Raw genomic sequence first — 21,025 nt, 5'->3', positions numbered from 1 at the left:
GGCCAAGGTCTCAGAAGCCGAGGCTAGGTTCCCTGTTCAGGTGCCCAGCAGGCTCTGTGACAGCCAGCCGAGTGGAGCCTGATTTACTTTTCCTTAATAGGACAGCTGGTTAGGTAGCCTCTGAGTGTTCCCAGCAAGTGCTCCGTGAGTGTTCCCGACACATATCAGGGTCAGCCCTCGCCAGACCGTGCGTGTGCTCAGCTGAGCAGCCTCAGGCATGGGGCTGAGAGAGTCTGCTGGGACACACTGCCCCACCCCCTGGTTCACCTCATGGACCAGGCACTGTGTCCAATGCCAGGGGACCAGAGAGAGCAGGAGGCACCCGTGTTCTGGGAATCCCTGTTCCAGGAAGGTAAAGAGGAAGAATCCAGAGAAGGACCAATGGTGGGAGCCCAGCCAGGGGGTGGAGGGTAGTCAGTGCCCCCCAGCCTGGGAACCATTCTGCCCGGCTCTGTCACCAGCTCCCTGTGTGACCTTCAGCACCTGACCTTCCGCTCTCTGGGTGTCAGTTGTCCCATCAAAAAGAGGATACTGAAAGAGCTGGTCACAGGAACTTTTGGCCTTCAGTGAAGCAGTGTGAGATGAGGACTGATCTCGGAAGCCAGCCAGGCCTGTGCTTCTCACCCGGCTCTTCCACTCTCCAGCCATGACTGTGGGCAGGTTGTCCCCAGCTCTGAGCCTGTTGACAAAGGTGCTAGCTCTGTTGGCATGGAGCACGGAGCACACAAGGACTGTGGAAGCCTGGCCCAGAAGTGCCTGGTGTTGGTGAGCCCTAGAACAGCTTTGGCCTGCCTGATCCTTTCCCCTGTTACTCCTGCAATTCTTAGGCCCCCGGGAATTCCTCCCCCATGAGATCTATGTGGGGTTTTGGGTATTGCTGACCTCAAGGCTCTAGTACCCTCAGGCCATTCATGTCATTGACCCCAGAGTTGGGAGAGAGTTGTCCATCTTCATCCTCTTAAGGGCCTGTGGGGGAAAGAGTGGTGACTGTGGGGGTGTGAAGGGTATGGGAGGGTATGGGGCATGCCTCTGGTCTTTGTTGGCATCCTGGAATCTTGATACTCTAGAACTCTGGGATCTTTCTATTCCCAAATCTTGGAAGCACTGGACCATGGAAGCTTAGAATCTTGACCCTATGAAATCAAGACTTTGGGAACCAGACTGGAGTTGGAAGAGACCTTAGGGGTCATCTGATCCAAACCTCCATCTTGCCCAGGCAGCCCCTATGCAGGCTCCCTGAGAACCCGCCTGTGGGGAACTCAGACTTCAGTCAGGTCAGAAACATCAGCTGCCCCCACCTCCTTGTCATTCTGTTATCCGCACCTTGATGAGCTCTGGGAGACTGGCCCCCACGCCCCCATCACTGTAGTTGGCGCTCCCGGAGTTGGTTAGCGCTAATGGGCAGCTGGGAAGGAACAAGGCTCCTGCTCAGCTAAGAATAGAAGGCTTTGTGTGATTTAAGCAGCAGCCTGATCATATCAGGCCTCCCAGCCAGGCCCCAGAGATCTTATTAACCAGGATCTGGGGCCAGCCCTGGGTCCTCCTTGTGGAGGCGGGAGAGGTGATTGAAGGGTGCTGGGGCAGTGGCTGGGCTTCCCCAGGATTTCTCCCTCGTTTCCACGTGATGATGATTTTTACTCTTTCCACCAAGCAAGGCTCATCCCTCCTCCCTTCTCCTCCCTGGGGCTGTCTGAGCATCATCACACAGTGTCCTGGGGGACAATCTCTTCTGGGAAGCACCCAAACAAACAATCCGGCCTCTGAGAGGAACAGAAAGGTCGATGGAGATGGCTTTGAAAGGAAAGAATCTACAGCGGTGACCCTTTATTGAGAGCCTACTGTGTGCCAGACCCTGGGCTCAGCATTTTGTGCCCTTGCCTCATCTAACCCTCACAAGGGCACTGCGAGGAGGTGTCCTTGTCCCCATGATGTGCATGACAACACTGAGGCCCAGCTAGTACTTGGGATAGGAACATAGGACTATCCCACCTCCTTCCTTCTAGGGACAAAGCTTGTGAAGGAGAAAGTAGGAATTGCTGAGAGTCGAGGTGAAGATGTGAGAGTCAGAATTCTTCGAAAGAGCCCTGGGCATGGAGGACTTTGCATCTCTCTTGCTGCAATGAGTCATGCTTTACCTTCTGCTAGCATCATTTCCATTTGGGGCAGCATGGAGTAGGAGGAACAGCACTGGATTGGGAGGAGGAATTGTGGTCCTAGCACAAACAAGCAGGTGACTTGGGCAAACAGTCTCACCTCTCTGAGCCTCAGCCTTCTCTTTTGTAGAGAATGCCTTCCATGTAGTAGGTGCAGGCACATGTTTGTTAAATTTGAATTAAACAAAACCCCCTTGGGCCTCAGATTCCTCTTCTGTGGAGTGGGCAGGGGTTGCTTTGGGCAGTCAGGAGGCTACGGCTCCAGATTCTTGGTCTTCCTACCAGGGAGGGTCCTGGTCCCCCCTCTTTGCAGGTCCTTGGCTCTCCATCCCTAGAGATTATTCCCAGTGTAAGGATTGGAAGGACATTTAGGAATCCCAGGTCATTCTCTGATTGTACAGACAGGAACACTGAAGCCCCAGAGAATAGGGACTGGTTCAAGGTCATGTAGCAAGTGGGCCTGGAATTCATAGTATTTGTTCAAGGAACTCCTCCTTCCTTCCAGGCCAATGCCTCCTCCTCTTTGTGGTACTGCTTTTGGCAAGACCCAGTGGGCCTGGGGTGGGCCGGGGAATAGAGTCAGCTGGATCCTGGGAGAGAGGGAGACAGGCAGGCAGACAGAGGCCAAAGGTCCGAGTCTTTGTCTATCTGTAAGGTTGTCTAGGCCCATCTGTACTTGCTCAAATCCTGCCCAATGCATACATCCTCTTCTGCAAAGCCTCTTCAGACTTCTTTCCTTAATGCCCTTCCTAATCCCTCTCTCTACACCAAGAGTGGGAGTTTTGAAGCTGAATGGGCCTGAATTGGATCCTGGCTTCCTGTGAATCTGAGTCTTTCCTCATTTGGAACTGAGCCTAGTGGTGTTGCTGCAAGGATTAAAAATTGTCCGTGTAAAAATGCTTGGCACACGGTAGGCTCGCAGTGACTGGTAGGTGGGATTCATTCTTGTTATCCACCTGGATCTCTTTTGCCCATGTATTATAGGGCCCATATACCCATAAACACCTCTACCCTCATCCATAAGGCCAGCTCAGCATCTGGCAAGTCTTAGAATATTGGAGCTGGAGAGTACCTGGGCCCAAAGAGGGCCAAGGACTTGCCCAAGTTCACACAGTCAGCCAATGGCCGTGCTAAGATTAAATCTCAGGTCACCAGCCTGGGAACCTTCCTCCTGCAGTCCCAGGATCCACAGGCCTTCTCCTTAGGAGGGATTGGCTCCCCAGGGGCCTAGGTATGTGTAGTCCTTCAACATTCAGGGTTGGGAGAGGTAGGGAACAGGGAAATGAGCATTTAATGAAAATCCCTGTGAAGGCACAGAGGCAGGTGGCATCTGTCAGGCTCCTCTGATCTCCTGACTTCTCCCAGGGCTGTAGACATTGGCACTGCCCCATTGACCAGGGTGTCATGTTAGACTCATTTGCATGGTGCATGCAGGCTTATCTAAGGGCCCTGCCTTGCACCTGGACGCTCACTCATTGTGCTTTTCCTCACTCTCATTCAGCTGTTTATTTGCCTATTCCTTCCTTCAGTCATTTATTCAGCAACCACTCCCTGAGGCCTGCTGAGGGCCTGGAGACCAATCAGACCTTGGAGGCAGTTAGTCTGGCATAGCAGTCAGTAGTGTGGATTCTGGGACAAAAGTGCCAGGGTTCAAAGCCTGGCTATGCTAGTTACTAGCTCTGTGACCCTGGGCAAGTTGCTTTACCTCTCTGTGCCTCAGAGACCTCTTTTTTAAATTGAGGATAATGATAACAACCAAACCAAACCCATTGCTGTCGAGTTGATTCTGATTCAGAGCAGAATCAACTCTGTACAGAACAGAACAGCCGCATAAGGTTTCCAAGGCTGTAATCTTTACCAAAGCAGACTGCCAGAGCTTTCTCCCGCTGTTCAAACCACCAACCTTTTGGTTAAGCAGCTGAGCACTTAACTACTGTGCCACCAGGGCTCCTTGGGGGATAATAATAGTTACTACTTTATAGAGTTGTTGTTCCAGTTGACACTGTTACATAACAAATCGCCCACAACTTAGTGGCTTTGTAGAACAACAATCGTTTTATTATCTCACAGCTTCTGTGGGTCAGGAATTTAATATGGGCTCAGCCGAGTCGTTCTGCCTCAGGGTGTCTGGTGTAGTTATAGTCAGACGGTGGCTGGAGCTAGAATAGCAAGGCTGGCTGGGCTTCTCTTTCTCTTCATGTCTTCTCAGGGTGTCTCCATGTGGTGTCTCTTGGTGGGCTTGTCTGGGCTTCCCCACAGCATGGCGGCCTCAAAGCAGCCAGACTGCTTACACAGTGGCCAGGGCTCCAGCAGGAGCGAGACACAAGCTGCTTCACCTTTGATGACCTGGCCTTAGAAGTCACGCTGTGTCACTTCAGCCATTAGTCATAAGCCCTCCCAGACTCAAGTGGAGGTAACACAGACCCCACCTCCCCATGAGAAGAATGTCAAAGTTTCATTGTAAGCAGAGCATGTGGGATGGGAGATATTGCTGCGGACACCCTTGGAAACAAATTTGCCACAGTCGTGAAGGTTAAATGAGTTAAAAGACGGGTAGTGTCTAGAACAGTACCTAGGCATTCTATGCAAGCAGTAGCTATATATAGTCAAGGATCATATATATTGCATACGGACTTTGACCATATGCAATTTTCTCACCATGTGCTGACTTTAGGACTTGACTCCCACTGCAGTCACCAATCCACTGAACAGCAGTATTTCCCAACTGGGTACTGAAGAATCTGTAGAAGTTCACCATGCAAGAGGCAGGTGGGAAGGCATTCCATGCAGAGGGAACTAGTTGTCCAAAGGTGGGGAGCAGGGACTTAGCTCCAGGTGGCAGTGGCTCTCCTGAGGCAAAGAGGGAGAGGCTGACCAGTAAGATAAGTGGAGGCCAAGGTGAGAAAAGCCTTGCATTCGGGTTTGTACCTGACCCTGTAGATTCCAGGGAGTCCTGGGCTGTTTCTCAGAGTTATGAGAGGATGAGTGCTGTAATGGGGGACCCACTTCTGAGGTGGAATCAGCAGGAGTTGGGGAGGGACTGGAATTGGTAGGAAGGGGGTATAGGGAGAGGTCCGGAACCACAGGGGGCTCACACCCAGGAGTTTGCAGGCGGTGGCGGGGAGGGGGGGGTTAGTCATTTTGCATGCAGTAACCATATCCACCCTGGCTTGCTTTCCCTGCTCTTCCTGTTGGATACATGTGATTTTTCCCAGCTCCGATTGACTCTCCAGTGGGTAGGGGGACTGCCTTGGCAGGAGGGCTTGGAGCAGTCTGGCAGCCAACCCTGGGACAGGTGGCAGCCAAAGAACACCCAGTGGCCTCCTCTACCCCCAGCCCCATCTGTGGGGCACTCCCTGCACCCACCATGGTCTCCTTTTCCAACACTCTTCCTCACTCTGATTATAGCCTCTTAGGGTCCAGTTGGAACAGTTCCTGAGACTGTGGCACCCAGCCCCCCTCATATCATAGATAGGGAAATTGAGGCCCCACATCTCACAGCAAGTTAGTAAAGGAGCCAGCCTTAGGCCTTTCATGTGGCTGCAGCCAGGTTCAGGGGTGCTCAGGGCTGCCTTAGATTCAGGTGAGATGAGGCACCCTTTTGGGGCAGGGCGTCTCTGTGCCAGGCACTCCACCCACAGCTCCTCTTGCAGCCTCCCCACAGCTACCCTGTAAAGCCAGCCTTCTCTTCTGGGGGGAGGCCCTGGTTGGGAGTATTAACCAAAGTCTAACTGAGTTCAAGGAAAACAAGAAGGACTTGGCTGTGGAGCTCTCTCTGAGCCTTGGTTTTCTCATCAGTAAAATGGGCATAAGGGTACCTATCCCAGTGGGGTTGTCCTGAGGATTAGATGAAGTCTCTAGTGCTGGGTTCTTGTCCCACTGATGCTGGTGCTGCATCCGGGAAAGGGAGCCACCCAGGGCTACTCAGAAGGAGCATTTTGAGCTGGGATTTGGAGGTAAGGCAGGACTCGGGCTGGGAAAGGGGGCACCTTGATCCTAGCTGTGACTGGGCTGGTGCAGCCCTCCCTTTACAGATGGGAAGGGGCCCAAGGGAAGGACTGGGGTGGGACCCTGGCAAGATCCCCATCCCCTCTGGGTGCATTGCTCCCCTACCCCGCAACCTGGCACTGAAAGGGAGGGCTGTGGGACTCAGTGTAAGAAGCTTTCTGCCATGTAAGGGAGGGCTTCCTGGAGGAGGAGATTGCAGAAACCATGAGGGAAGGAAGGGCAGAGTACCTCCCTGAGGATGAGGGGCTGTTGCTGGCTCTCTCTGAGCCCCTGTACTAGAGCCAGGGAGAGCTGGTGCTGAGCTCTGGCCAAGTCAACCTTGACTCCTGGAGCCAGTGACAGTGATGCAGAGTGAGGCTGGTACCCAAAGGAGGCAGTGGTCCATGCTGTTTCCAGGATGCTCGTGTCCACAGGGCCTATCTTTGCACATCTATGTGTACTTCCATGAGCCTGTGTGCTAGTGTCAGTGTGTTCATATGCATTTACCTGTATCTGTCTGTGACTGTGCAGCTGGTGTATTTTTATATGCCTGTGTGTGTGTGTGTGTTTGTGTGTGGAGGAAGCCAGGGCCTGCCTCCAGGAGATCTCTCTCCTCCTCTGGTTCTATCTCAAGAGGAGGCTAAGCGCCTGTGGGTTTTGAGCTCTAAAGAGGGGCAGAGCAAGGAGACAGCCCTCGCCCTGAGGGGCCTGTGGGCTGAAGGAAGATCCTCACCAATGGAGCAAAGTCAGCCGAAATACAAGTTCCCAGATTTGAGAAACCCTTCCTGGGTCCCCTATGTGCCGAACTTGGGCTAGGTGCTAGGGACCCAAAGTTGCATCAGACATAACTCCTACCCTTCTGGAGCCAGACTGGGCAGTCATCCGTGCAGCAGGACACTAGGACAGCTGCTGGCTGAGGGGCAGACAGGGCACATGAAAACAGGAAAAGGCAGGTCAGGGTCTGCCTGTGGGAGCCAGGGTAGACTTCCTGTAGGAGGAGTTTGAGCTGAGACTTGGGGGTTGTTTAGTGGGAGATGAGGGCAAGGGGACGGAGAGTGGAGCAGGGCTTGGAGACAGACAGGAGTTTGAGAAGAGCAAGGTGGGAAGGGTGACCCCCAGCTTCCAGGCCTGCATGGTGGCTGGGGGTAATGGAGGTGCCTTGAGCTGGGAGAGCAAGCGGAGGAGCAGGGTTAGTGGGAAGGTGATGAGTTCCCATTTGGCCACTATGGGCATGAGCCTCTGTGGGATGCTCCGGGGGAGGTGACCAGAGGGCCATTGGATACTCAGATCTTGAGCCTGGTCCCGGCAGAGACAGATTTGAGAGTCATTAGTACGCAGGGGTGGTTGAAGCCACGGGAATGTTGACCAAGGAGAGTGTGAAGGGCAAGGGGAGAGAAAGGGCTTAGGATAGAGAGCAGCAGTACTGGTCACAGAAATAGGGGCCAACTCAGCTGAGGAGGTGAGGCCCAGAGGGAGGAGGGAAACCCAGAGCAGTTGGTGCCCTGGAAGCCAGGGAAAGAACGTTTCCAGAAGGTGGGTGAGGTTCACAGTATCAGCTGAGGTTTGAGAAATGGCCAGTGGATTTATCCATATAAAGATCATTTTTGAACATGGTGGGAACAGATGGCGGTGGCTTTAGCAATCGGTGGGAGGGAGGAAATGGAGACAGGAGTATAGACAACTCTTCCAGAAGTTTGGATGAAAAGGGAGGAAAGAAAAAGAGTGCTAACTGGAAAGGGGTGGGACGGGTAGACTGGGTGAGACTCAAAACAAAAAAGCCAATTACGTTGCTGTCGAGTCATTTCCGACTCATAGAGACCCTGTAGGACAAAATAGAACTGCCCATAGGGTTCCAAGGCTGTAATCTTTACAGAAGCAAACCACCACATCTTTCTTCCACAGAGCATCTGGTGGATTTGAACTGCCAGCCTTTCAGGTAGCAGAGCTCTTAACCAGTGCACCTTGAGTGAGACACAGGCCTGTTAATTGCTGGCTGGAAGGAGCAAGAGGGAGGAGAGATGAGATGCAGAGTGCGGGGGAGAAAGAGAAGATGCTCATTTATAAACACCTGCTGGTAGTCCTCTGCTGCAGGGTCCTGGGGAAGGTGCCTGGAGGTGGTGGCTTTTCCCAGAGGGCTGGTTGTGGAGAGCAGAGGGTAGAGGAGGGACCGTGGTGGGCACCTGCAGCCCTCAGCCCTGCCCTAAGCTCTGCTCCAGGCCTTCATCTTCTGGTCTGCAAAGTGGGAGCAACCGTGCTGGGGTGTGGGGGATTGATCTGGGAGGCAGAAGCCCCATAAACTCAGAGCATCCTCGTAAACCCGATTCCAGGTCAGTAGTTGGAGCTCCTTCTGGGCAGTGTTGGCATCAGGTGGTTTCAGACGCTTCCAACAAGGCCCGACATTGTCAGGACGTCTAATTCACCTACTTCCAGAGAGGCCACGCCCAGCCCCACCCTGGGAAGTTCTTCCTTTAGGTCTAGCCTAAGTCTTTCCTGCTGTGTGTTCCCTTCTGGTGAACTCGTTCATCCCTATTCCGGGGAGCCAAGCTGAACAGCAGTGGCTTTGAGTGGCGGCCAGTGTTTTTACAACTTGTTTTCATGAAGTTGGTTTGAAGTCTTCCTTGCATTCCCAGAATGTCAGACCCGCCCTGGTTCACAAGGATTGACCAAAACAGGGTCTGAGCCAACGAGAGGAATCCAAGAACTTAGTCATTCTCTTGGATCATCCACAGATTCTCCTCCATTCCTTCCAGTTTAAAAAAAAAAAAAGCTAGCCCAGATGACCAGGAGGAGACAGCGTTCAGGGATATAAACAGGCTTGGATGATGTCAGTAGTGCAGAGTGGTCAGTGCCAAGGTCTGCTCAGGCTTGGCCATCTGGCAGGTCTTGCTCAGCTGCTTGCCAGACGTGGGGTTGTTAGCAAAGCTGTAAGCCTCCCTAAGCCTCAGTTTCTGCATCACTGAAATGGGAAAATTAATGACCCCTACCTCCTAGGTCTCTGAGGCTAGGTGATCTAGGAGCAGACCCTGGGACAAGGATTTGTGTGTAAGTGATTTACGAGAAAGTTTTTCCAGAGGGGGGAGAAAAAACTGCTAAGGGAGTAGGTAAGGTAGGACCAGAAAGAGAAGGATGTGAAAGAAGAGTGTGACTTCAAGCCAAGTCCCATGGAGGGAGCTTTGTCTGCAGAGGGGCTTTGGGGATAGTGTAGGTCACACCTCTGAGCTGGCCGTGCCATAGCAAGGATGCTGGAGAACTCCTACCTCCGCTTGGTCAGGCCAGGCATTGGGAAGGGGATTCTGGCAGCCTGAGGACAGTCCTCCCTCACAGAACCGCAGGTGCTGGCTGTTGTGAGGGAACGTAGCCTGGTATGCCCAAGATGGAAAAGGGAGCTCTCGGGGCATAGGTTGAGTACTGCCAAGTCTGCTCCCCAGGATCCGTGCGTGGACTATACATGATAAAGTGTGTGAGGTGCTAATTCCCCAGAACCTGGCACATAGGAAGCACTCAGTAAGTGACGCTATTCTTCTGGGTTGAAAAGGGGGTGCAGAGAGGTGGTGCCCCAGGATTGCATGATCAGCAAAGGCAGTACCTTCTGAGAGCCTCCCTGGGACCCCCTGCTCCCCTAGCCCCAGATGTTGGTCTATCTCAGCTTCCAGAGGCAGAATCCCACAGAACTCCCTCACGAGGCAGACCTGGCCCCAGCCCTGTGTTTCCCCAGAAGACTTGATTTCCAGCAATCTCTCTGACCCAGCCAGGGCCTGTCCTAACCTTAGACATTTCCCCTGGTGCCCTGCTGTAGCCCCTTCCAGAGATGTCTACCTCTGCCCTCTGCCTGTCCAGCCCAGAGGGTGTCACCACCACCTTTTTGCTGTGTGATCACAGACAAATCCCTTTACCTCTCTGGGCATCGGCTTTGTCAAACAGGAGAGGGGAAAGGGCCATGGAGATATCAAATGCCAAGGGGGAAATCAAGGCCCAGGTAGTCCATCCTGCACCTGAGTTGATGTTGTTTTTTCTCAGTTCACCCCACTGTGTCTACAGGGCTTTTTCCGTAGAAGGCACTCAGGGGTCGCTTGGAGAACTCATGCTGGTCAGCGTGTTCCAGGAAAGAACAAACATAAGTTGTACTTCCGGGCCATTCTGACCAAATTCTAGGGCTTTGACTCTAGTGACTATAGATGATGAGGCCATCTGGGTTGGCCATGCTAGAAGCTACCCCTGGCCTCTTTCCTGCGCCGTGTGATGTCACAAAGGATGTCACTCACAGTCTGGCCTCCCCACTCAGGACACTGGGCTTCCCTGCCCTGGGGCATCTGGTAATCCAGCCCCAAAGAGCATGACAGACATGGGTTCTAGTCCAGACTCCGTCACCTGCTATGTGACTTGGACCAAGACACCTCCCCTCTCTGAGCCTCATGTTTCCAAGCAGAGTTTTAGATGAGCTCATCTAGAATTAGGTGATTTCAACACAGTATTAATCCCTGCTTGACACAGCTGATGCCCAGAGAGGTGAAGTGATTTGCCCATGACCACACAGCAAAAAGGTGGAGGTGAGAGTGTCAGGGCCTGATCCTAGCCCCATGGCTGTTTAGGTGGGCACCTTGCCTTTTATCAGCTCTGCTCTGGCCCCCAGCCCCCAGCCACTCTGATTCAGGACCTGCGCTAACCAGCCCTGCCCACCCCGCCCCAGTGGTCAGGATGAACTAGGCTAGGTACCAGAGTGGTCAGTCTTTGCTGTTTAGTCATTAGCTCTTTTGACAACCATTTATTGAGTACCTGCTATATAAGGATTCTGTGCACAGATGGGCATGGTGCTGCTTTTACTGGGCTTAATGTCCAGTTCACTTCTAGGCCTCTGCTCTGCCCTATCTGAAGGCCCAGGAAACCCACAGATCCCAGGGGTAAAGGTGTGCATACGGTGGTAGCCCCAGAGAAGGAAGCAAGAATCTAGAATGTCTAGAGCCCCTCTGCCCGCCTTGCCTGGGAGGCAGGCAGGGAGCGGCTGGGCTGGGGCAGTGGATGTAGGGGAAACAAGTTTGCTCACTCACTGGTGTTTGTTGCTGCCTGTGGTGGGTCCAGCCCTGTGCTAGGCTGGGAGACAGCTTTGATCCACCAAGAAGGCACTCCCATGCCTCTTCCCTGGGCTCCTGCCTCCCTTTGTTCACATCACACTCTAGATATTTCTGTCTATACCATTAGACTCCGGGCTTCTCCAGACAAGAGCCCTATCTATCCCGCTGGGTCCTGGGTTCCTCTTCAGGTGCCTCTCCAGGCACCCAGGAGAGCTCAGTAAATATCTTAATGACTAGATTTATGGTTGTGCTAGATGGACTTGGGAGTCAGACAGAATGAGTGTGAATCCTGGCTCTGCTACTTGCTAGCTGTGCCCTTGAGCAAGGGACTGAAAACCCCATTGAGCCTCCATATTGCCATCTGTAGAATACCTACTGCAATGGGAGGCAAAAAGGAACAAGTGAGATAAGGCATAGAGAAATCTCCGCTTCTTCGTTGGTATATGGCCAACCCTCCACAAAGGGTGGGTAGCATTATAATAGATGGATTCTCAGTGGTGTGCCAGGCAGGGTAGGAAACACAAGAGAGATGGATTTTAGGACCCCATTACATCCGCTTAGCACTTTACAGTTTACAAAGCCCTTTCATGTCCTGCTCACTAGATTTTCCCAATAGTCCATGAGGAGGGAGTCTGGGCAGGGTGCAGTATCCTCATTTGACAAATGAAGAAGCTGAGCCCAGAGAGGATGCTGATCTGCCTTCCAGTGGCAGGACCAGAACCCAGGCCACCTGGCTCTCAGTCTCCTGCTCTCTCCTCTACACCCCTACCCCCCTCTAGAGCCCCATTTCTGCCCTCTGGAAGCTCTTTGTGAAAGATACTAGGAAGGAAGGGTGGTGGGCAGGAACTAGGGAGATTTGTCAGCCCAGATGTCATGGGGCAGAGGGTGCATTTTGGTGGCTTTAGCCAAAGGGAGGATACCGTGGCCACTAGGCCCAGAATAAGGGGACAGGGGATGGGGTCAGGGGTAGAAGTGGGCTAAGTAGGGGTGCCAAACCAAATCAAACCCACTGCCATGGAGTTGATTCTGACTCATAGCCAACCCGTGGGGTTTCCAAGGCTGTAAATCTCTACAGAAGCAGACTGCCACATCTTTACCCCATGGAACTGCTCATGGATTCAAACCACGAACCTTTTGGTTAGCAGTCGATCACTTTAACCACTGTACCACCAGGGCTCCTTAGTAGGGGTGCAGAGGAGGAGAAAACCAGTCGTGGAGGCCACGGGTTGTCAGGTCCATTCACCCAACCCGAAGGTCAGGAGGCTATGGGCCTGATGGACCGAAGCTGCTGGGGCCTCCCAACCAGCTTCCTGTGCAGCAGGATGGCAGCAGCAAGCGCCAGGGGTGAACGACTCCTAGAACCGTGCTCTGCTGTGAGATGGTGGAGGAGTCGAAGGGACTTTAAGGAATGCTGGATCTGGGGGAGAGGCTGGTTGAGTAATGGCCCCCGTCCTTGAAGGAATGGGAGTACCCCCTGGAAATAAGGCCCACATCTAAGCCTAAGGACCCTCCTGTGTGTAGAGCACTTTGTAAAAGTAGGTTATTCTGGGAAGGCAGGCCTGGTTATTAGCGCAGCCAGTGCTCAGAGAGGTGAGGTGGCCAGCGCAGGTAGCCTGGGTCCCACAAGTGCAAGAGGCAGGGAACAGATAGGCCCATCCCTAAAATACAAACAGGGGCCCATACATCTTTGTCGAAGAAGAAGGCCTGGTTGCACAATGGTTAAGTGCTCTACTACTAACTCGAAGGTTGTCGGTTTGAGCCCATCCAACGGCTCTGAGGAAGACAGACCTGGCAATCTGCTTCTTTAGGATTCAGCCGAGGAAACCCTATAGGACAGTTCTACTCTGTCACCTGGGGTTGCTGTAAGTTGGAATTGACTCTATGGCACCTAATAACAACATCTTTATCAAATATTTGAAGGTTATAAAGAAAATCAAGAAATACCTTCATAATGTAAGTTGAAATATATGTGTAGAGTTAATGACAGCAAACTATCAAAGAAGACAGAATTTAATCATTATTGCACGTGTCTATGGGGACATAGCGAGGGTAATGAGCACCCGGGGCAATCTCTAAGTTGTGCACTGCCCCCAATTTCAAGATGAATAGATATTGATGGCAGGGACTGGTCAGCAGAAACGCCTTCCCCCTCTTGCCTGGCTACCTCAGTCGGCACCTTTTATAATTGCGGCACCTCAGAATGTTATCCTGTGCCTCACCTGGTGCCCCTTGGACTTGCACCCAGGGGCAAGTACCCCCTGAGCCTCTCTCCACCTCTGTATTTTTGGGTATTTTGTTGATGGGCTAGTGATGTTTGGATGAGTAATAAGACTTATAATTCATACATTATTATATACTCAAAATATCAGCCCCTCTTTCCTGCATCTAAGGGTGGTTCTGGGAGTGGGTCTTAGTGCCAATGAGGAGATCTCTATCAGACAGTTAACAAAAGATAAGTGATGGGATCTTAGGCAACAGCTGGGATTTAAATCTAGGCATCTTCATTCATTCATTCATTTCATTCATATATTCATTTGTTCATTCATTAAAAACTTGTATTCAGCAGAAAAGAATTTCATATTCTCATGGAATCCACACTTTCTGGAGCCATTGAGGTTGGATGAACCCTGAAACTATTGCTCTGAGGTAATTTTCAAATCTGAAACCAAAAATATTCCCAGAAGCCTTCTTTAAATCAAACAATAGTTAGCTTAATTAGTAAAGAATGCCTGCCTTGAGCACTGTGCTCTTTAAAGAACTGTCTATATGGTTCTTTAAATGGGATCACATTGGCAACAACAGCTCAGAAGGTTAGATGGGAAGGTTGGGGGCAGTGAATTTACGTTAACGGTGAAGCAATAATTCAGAAGAGGAGGGTGAGGATGGTCGCACCACTTGAAGAAGGTAGTCGATGTCACTGAATTGTGCATGTAGAAATAGTTGAGTTAGTGTATGTTTTGCTGTGTATATTTTCAACAACAAAAATAAATTATTTAAATAAAAAAGAGAACCCCTATACTCACTTTCTCCAATCTTCATTTCATTGTAGAATGACAGTCTTCTAGTTCAGCCCCCTGATTCTACAGATGAGGGAACTGAGACTTAGGAAGGGACACTGACTGCCTAAGATCACATAGCAAGTCCACAGCAGAAAAGCCCCCAGGGCAGGTTTTACAAGTTTGAGAAACCTTTGAGTTTGAGTTTCAGGTAAAATCTGAGCAGGTGTTGCTATCTCCCAGTTAGTTCCCTTCCTTCATCAGATCGTACCACCCAGCCACATGCCCCAGGGCCCTGGAGAGATCCTTCAGGAGGTTTCTGCTTGAACAGCCACTTCCTGTTTGGGGCCCAGCACTTCCTTCAAGTGATTCATAGGCTCCCACTGGCCCCGTGCTAAAAAGCCAAAGTGGGGGTGGAGACAGGCCCAGCAATGTCACTCTCTATGCCTTCCACCCCAGCTGGGTGGCCCTGAGACTGAGCATTGGCTAGAGACTGGAGGTAAAAAAAAAAAGGAGGTAGGAGAGAGGAAATGAAAGAATGTTAGACTGTCTGGCCTTACCCAGCCTGGTGGAGGAGGAGCCCTGCAGAGAGCAGGAGAACTTGGGCGAGGTGGGGATGGGCGTGCCCTCCATATCAAGCCATTTCCACATCTGGATTCCAGGGTAGCTGGCCCAGGTGGGGTCTGAGGGCCTTGAATCCCTCCAGGAGAACCTGTGGCACTTTCTTTCCCCTGCAGAGGAACAGTGAGGTGTGGTGGAAGCACTGGGCTGAGAGTCAAGGACTTGGATTTCTGACACCAACTTGCTGGTGACCTTGGGCAGTTCCTTGTCCCCTCTGGGCCTCAGTATTCATATCTATCTAATGGAGGGAAGGCTTGCTGGGCGTGACTTTTAGTGGCAGCCTGTTATTACAAGGTTTGCATTAAGAGATTTGGTTTTGGAGGCAGGGCCGAGATGATGGAGTAGTCAGATGCTTCCTGTGGTGCGTCTTACAATAAAGACCCAAAAAAACAAATGAATAGGTTGTATATGACAATCTAGGTGCCCTGAACATCGAAGACAAAGTTGAGGAGTCAGACTGAATAGCAGGGGGAGGGAGAGACAGTTCAGAAGCAGTGACGATTTACCAGACCTGACCCAGCCAGCTCCCTACAAACTGGATCGGTCGGCACACGCGGGCTGAGGCAAGCAGTAGTGCTCGGGACGTGTTTCCCATGCTAGGAGAAACTGAATGGTGGAGAGTCTGCTCAAGCCTCCAAAACCAGAGGGAACCGGTGCTGAATCTGTAAAAGTTAAGTGCAAGTGTCTAACCTACCTCGGGGGATCAAAAAAACCCTCCCTCCATCTAGGAAGTAACTCTCTCCCATTTACCTGCCCTCTCCTCACTCTGGTCCGGTCCCAGTCCGGCTTCAGTGATTGCCGTGCCCCCTGGGCCAGAAGTGGGACCTGTCGTGTGCTTCAACCCATTCCCCTGGCTTTGGAGAGGGAATAAATTAGCAAACCGGGAAGAAATAGTCTACCAGCTCCGCTAAGCCGGGAATTCAGGGCAGGCACAGCCCCTTTGCCTAGGCACAAGCATAAGGGGTCCATAAGCTTTGAATGCCTTTCACCCCTGGCTAGACCTGTGTAGACCCATTTCAACAGCATAGGCCCTCATTAGCACAGTACAACAGGGTATATATCTGAAGCCTATTTTCAACTGTAACAGCTAAAGGGGAGTGGCAGATTCATGACAATTGACATCGCCCTGCCCATTAAGCAGGGCCCTCACCTACCCACATTAGGACCTGAGGACTGGTAGTTTCACCCACTCCACCTAGCCACCTACTACAAGAGTCCTAGAATAAGCAGTGCCTCGCAGTCCTTACAGCCAACAGCATTCGGTGCCCAAAGTTTGGCTGCAAAACCCACCCACCTACATGCTGTAGGGAGCAGGGACATGCCTTCTACCTGGGCTCTCAAGGGCAGCTATCAGCCCCCTACCTTGCTCAGAACATAGTCCCCTAATGCAGCCAGATACCTGTACCTACTCCAATCACCCCTATGTAGCCATGCGTATCTAGGATTGTAGGTGAGAGCCTGCACCACACACTCAGTGACTGATGACCTGGACACCTGAGCTGAATCCACACAAGAAAAGTAAATGGACTCCTGGGCTCACATACCTAGTAATAGCTCCAACCACCCGGTGATGGGACATGAGAGCTTCAGAGGTGCCAATAATCAAAGTAGCACATATGGCCAGCCTATTTGGGCATATCAAAACAAGAACAAAACAAAAGAAGCAGCTAGGACACAGTAAGCAAACATAAAATAAACATAATAACTTATTGATGGCTCAGAGACAACAGTCAATATAAAATCACATAAAGAGGCAGACCATGGTGGCTTCAGCAAGTGACCAAAACAAAGAACCAAGAAACCTCCCAGAGGAAGATAAGATCTTGGAATTACCAGAGGTAAAATTCAAAAGACTAGTATACAGAACTCTTCAAGAGATCAGGAAGGAGATCAGGTAAAACGCAGACCAAGCCAAGGAACACACAGGCAAAGCAATAGAGGAACTTAAGAAGGTTGTGTAAGAGCATAATGATAAATTTAACAGTCTGCAAGAATCCATAGAGACAGCAAACAGAAATCCAAAAGATTAACAATAAAATTTCAGAATTAGACAACTCAGTCGAAAAGCATAGGAGCAGAATTGAGGCAGTGGAAGTCAGAATTAGCAGGATTGAAGATAAAACACTTGACACCAATTTATTTGAGGAAAATCAAATAAAATAATTAAAAAAAAAAATGAAGAAACCCTAAGAATTATGTGGGAATGTATCAAGAGGAATAAGCTATGAGTGATTGGAGTACCAGCACGGGGGGGATAACAAAAAGTTCAGAGAATTGTTGAAGATTTGCTGGCAGAAAACATCCCTGATATCATGAAAGATGAGAAGATATCTATCCAAGAAAGTCATTGAACCCCACACAGGGTAGATCCCAAAAGAAAGTCACCAAGACATAATCAAATTTGCCAAAACCAAAGATAAAGATAGAATTTTAAGAGCAGCTAGGGATAAATGAAAAGCCATCCACAAAGGAAAGTCAATGAGACTAAGCTCTGACTACTCAGCAGAAACCATGCAGGCAAGAAGGCAATAGGATAACATATATAAAGACTTGAAGGAAAAAAATTGTCAGCCAAGAATTATATATTCAGCAAAACTGTCTCTCAAATATGATGATGAAATTAGGGCATTTTCAGATAAACAGAAGTTAAGGGAATTTGTAAAAACCAAGCCAAAATTACAAGAAATACTAAGGAGAGTCCGTCCTTTGGTTAGAAAATCAGTGACATCAGATAACAACCCAAGACTAGAACACAGGACAGAACAACCAGATCTCAAACCAGATAAGGAAGCCACAAAGATAAACCACTGAAAATAGGGAAACAGAGATGTCAATATGTAAAAGATGATGACATTAAAACAAAGAAGAAGGACTAAATAATGTTGTCATAGAACTTTCATATAGGGAGGAAGCCAAGGTGATATCAAGAAATAAAAGATTGGTTTAAACTTAGAAAAATAGAGGTAAATATTAAGGTAACCACAAAGGAAACTAACAAACCTACACATCAAAATAAAAAAAAAGAGAAAAACCTAAAGACTCAGCAAATACAAAATCAACAACAATAAAAAAGATGAAAAGAAAATACATGAAAAACAACTCAGCACAGAAAATCAAGTGGAACAGAAAAACTGTCAACAACACACACACACAAATGCATCAAAATGACAGCACTAAACTCATACCTATCAGTAATTACACTGAATGTAAGTGGACTAAATGCACCAATAAAGATAAAGCAGCAGAGTGGATTAAAAAAAAAAGAATCTGTCTATATGCTGCCTACAGGAGACACACCTTAGACTCAAATACACAAACAAACTAAAACTCAAAGGATGGAAAAAATACATCTAGCAAACAACAATCAAAAAAGAGCAGGAGTGGCAATATTAATCTCTGACAAAACAGACTTTAAGGCAAAATCCACCACAAAGGATAAGGAAGGACGCTACATAATGGTTAAGAGTTAATGCACCAGGAGGTATAAAAATCCTCACAACTGGACCAATAAGCAACATCATGATAAATAGAGAAAAGATTGAAGTTGTCAAGGATTTCATTTTACTTGGATCCACAATCAACACCCATGGAAGCAGCAGTGCAGTCAAGAAATCAAAAGACACATTGCATTGGGCACATCTGTTTCAAAAGACGTTTTAAACTGTTGAAAAGCCAAGATGTTGCCTTGAAGACTAAGATGTCCCTGATTCAAGCCATGATATTTTCAGTTCCATCATATGCATGTGAAAGCTGGGCAATGAATAAGGAAGATAGAAGAAGAACTGATGCCTTTAAATTGTGGTGTTGGGGAAGAATATTGAATATACCACGAACTGTCAAAACAATGAACAAATTCTGTCTTGGAAGTACAACCAGAATGCTCCTTAGAAGCAAGGATGGTGAGACTACGTCTTATATATTTTGGACATTATGGAGAAGGACATCATGCTTGGTAAAGTACAGGGTCAATGAAAAAGAGGAAGACCCTCAACAAGATGGATTGACACAGTGGCTGCAACGATGGGCTCAAGCATTACAATGATTGTGGGCATGGCACAGGACCTGGCAGTGTTTCGTTCTGTTGTACATAGGGAACCGACTCGATGGCACCTAACAACAACAACAACATACCAGGAGGAAATAACCATAATAAATATTTACACACCCAATGACAGGGCTCCATAATACCTAAAACAAACTCGTACAGCATTGAAAAGAGAAATAGGCAGCTCCACAATAATAGTGGAAGACTTTAACACACTGCTTTCGGTGAAGGACAGAACATCCAGAAAGAAGCTCAATAGAAACATGGAAGATCTAAATGCCACAGTCAACCAACTTGATCTCATAGACACCCAAACGCACATGGAACATTCTCCAGAATAGACCACGTATTAGGCCACAAAGAAAGCCTTAAAAGAATCCAAAACATCGAAATATTATGAAGCATCTTCTCTGACCATAAAGCTATAAAAGTAGAAATCAGTAACAGAAAAAGCAAGAAAAAAAATCAAATACTTGGAAACTGAACAACACCTTGTTTAAAAACTCCTGGGTTATAGAAGACATTAAGAACGGAATAAAGAAATTCACAGAATCAAATGAGAACGAAAACTCAGTCTACCAGAACTTTTGGGACACAGCAAAAGCAGCTCTCGGAGGTCAATTTATAGCAATAAATGCACACATTCAAAAAGAAGAAAGGGCCAAAACCAAAACATTAACCTTACAACTCGAACAAATAGAAAGAGAGCAGCAAAAGAAGCCCACAGGCACCAGAAGAAAGGAAATAATAAAAATTAGAGCAGAAATAAATGAAATAGAGAATAGAAAAACAAATGAAATAGAGAATAGAAAAACAAATGAAAGAGCTAATGAAACCAAAATCTGGTTCTTTGAAAAGATCAACAAAATCGATAAACCATTGGCCAAACTGACAAAAGAAAAACAGGAGAGGAAGTAAATAACCCAAATAAGAAATGAGATGGGCGATATCACAACAGACACAACTGAAATTGAAAAGAATCATAACAGAATACTATGAAAAATTGTACTCCAGCAAATTTGGAAACCTAGAGGAAATGGACAAATTTCTAGAAACACACTACCTACCTAAACTAACACTAACACACGTAGAACAACTAAATAAACCCATAACAGAAGAAGAGACAGAAGAGGTAATTAAACCACCCCGCCCAAAAAAAAGCTCTGGCCCTGGCAGCTTCACTGAAGAATTCTACCAAACTTTCAGAAAAGAGTGGACACCACTACTACTAAAGGTATTTCAGAGCATAGAAAAGGATGGAATACTCCCAAACTCATTCTATGAAGCCAGCGTAACCCTGATACCAAAACCAGGTAAAGACACCACAAAAAAAGAAAATTACAGACCAATATCCTTCATGAACATAGATGCAAAAGCCCTCAACAAAATTCTAGCCAATAACTGCCCTGACAGGGAACACAACAGAGAATCCCTGATAGAGCAGGAGAGCAGCAGGATGCAGACCTCAAATTCTCATAAAAAGATCAGCCTTAATCGTCTGACTGAGACCGGAAGGACCCCAGAAGTCATGGTCCCCAGACTGGAACCATTCCCAAGGACAACTCTTCAGACAGGGATTGGACTGGACTATAAGACAGAAAATAATAGTGGTGAGGAGTGAGCTTCTTGGCTCAAGTAGACACATGAGACTATGTGGGCAGCTCCTGTCTGGAGGGAAGATGAGAAGGCACAGGGGACAGAAGCTGGCTGAATGGACACAGGGAATACAGGGTGGAGAGAAGGAGTGTGCTGTCTCATTAGGAGGAGAGCAACTAGGAGTACATAGCAAGATGTATATAAATTTTTGTGTGAGAGACTGACTTGATCTCTAAACTTTCACTTAAACAAAATTTTAAAAAAAGAAAAAAATTATAGCCAATAAAATTTAACAACATATCAAAAAAATAATTCACCGTGACCAAGCAGGGTTCATACCAGGTATGCAGGGATGGTTCAACATTAGAAAAACAGTCAATGTAATCCATCACATAAATAAAACAAACAAAAGAACCACATGATTTTATCAATTGTTTCAGAAAAGACATTTGACAAAGTCCAACACCCATTCCTGATAAAAACTCTTAGCAAAATAGAAATAGAAGGGAAATTCCTCAACATAATAAAGGGCATTTATACCAAGCAAACATCATCCTA

General features: G+C 48.6%; 1 protein-coding gene across 21 annotated transcripts in view; it reads left to right on the top strand.

The window, feature by feature from the left end:
* GDPD5 (glycerophosphodiester phosphodiesterase domain containing 5) overlaps positions 1 to 21,025 on the top strand; it is a 107,317-nt gene that overhangs the window by 20,451 nt on the left and 65,841 nt on the right. For 7 of the 21 annotated variants that reach the window (XM_064288707.1, XM_064288708.1, XM_064288705.1 and 4 more), the window contains one exon: positions 13,776 to 13,855. The exons of 10 other annotated variants lie outside the window; for them this stretch is intronic. The gene's annotated coding sequence lies outside the window, so the exon portion shown is untranslated. Of the gene's footprint in view, positions 1 to 13,772; positions 13,856 to 21,025 lie in introns of all 21 variants that reach the window. 4 more of the 21 variants (XM_064288704.1, XM_064288702.1, XM_064288697.1 and 1 more) reach the window with 1 other exon arrangement.

The sequence above is a fragment of the Loxodonta africana genome, chromosome 7, assembly GCF_030014295.1.
Source record: "Loxodonta africana isolate mLoxAfr1 chromosome 7, mLoxAfr1.hap2, whole genome shotgun sequence".
NCBI lineage: Eukaryota > Metazoa > Chordata > Mammalia > Proboscidea > Elephantidae > Loxodonta > Loxodonta africana.
The sequence above is the reverse complement of the archived record's forward strand: the minus strand, read 5'-3'. Positions and strand labels throughout refer to the sequence as shown.